Genomic DNA, 229 nt, shown 5'->3' on the forward strand with positions numbered 1-229 from the left:
TGATTCCATACAACGTTCTTCAGGTAAAATAAATGACTACTTTCATTGAATTTTTTGGGTGTTCAAATGCAATAAGATTTGAATTTTTGTTTTTGTTTTTAATGGTTTCAAAACTTCTATGGATTCAACTTTGACATCTACCCATCTGTGATCTGCTCAACATCCTCTGATCTTAACTATTAGTCCAAATAATTCATAATGTCGGCCTTTTTAACTAAAAACATATGTA

General features: G+C 29.7%; 1 protein-coding gene across 1 annotated transcript in view; it reads right to left on the reverse strand.

The window, feature by feature from the left end:
* The window catches only part of LOC116693806 (cytosolic 5'-nucleotidase 1A), a 6,863-nt gene that overhangs the window by 2,308 nt on the left and 4,326 nt on the right, over positions 1-229 (reverse strand).

Source organism: Etheostoma spectabile, chromosome 8, assembly GCF_008692095.1.
Source record: "Etheostoma spectabile isolate EspeVRDwgs_2016 chromosome 8, UIUC_Espe_1.0, whole genome shotgun sequence".
In the NCBI taxonomy this organism is placed as follows: Eukaryota; Metazoa; Chordata; class Actinopteri; order Perciformes; family Percidae; genus Etheostoma; species Etheostoma spectabile.